The following is a 409-nucleotide window of genomic DNA, read 5'->3' as shown; positions in this document are numbered from 1 at the left end:
TACGTGTCTGCTTTCTCATTTCTTTCATCAGCAGTTGAAGCAGGTCAATCACGATTACCGGAGCGCAGAGGGTCTGCATCGGTTTGACGACACATTGACGATTTACATCGATGTAATGATAAACTCTATCGCCCTTATAGAAGATGACCTTTTGACAAATTGCCATTAACTGAAAGGTGATCGGATGAAATTTTCTGCACAAGAGAAACTCAACATTTCTATGCGTTGTTAGAATCCTGTGCTATTGTGAGGATGTAATTTTTCACTGCAGCAGAGAAACAAGCGTTACAACTGGTGATTAATTTCATTTCGCGTATTACGAATACGCGTGCATGCAAATGCGGCAAAATCAGTCGAAAATTTATGTTCCTAATTTATGCCTCGAATTTTGCAAAAAGAATGAGAAAGA

This window comes from Pogonomyrmex barbatus, unplaced genomic scaffold (genome assembly GCF_055798465.1).
Source record: "Pogonomyrmex barbatus isolate J1 unplaced genomic scaffold, ASM5579846v1 scaffold8, whole genome shotgun sequence".
Lineage (NCBI taxonomy): Eukaryota > Metazoa > Arthropoda > Insecta > Hymenoptera > Formicidae > Pogonomyrmex > Pogonomyrmex barbatus.
The sequence above is the reverse complement of the archived record's forward strand: the minus strand, read 5'-3'. Positions refer to the sequence as shown.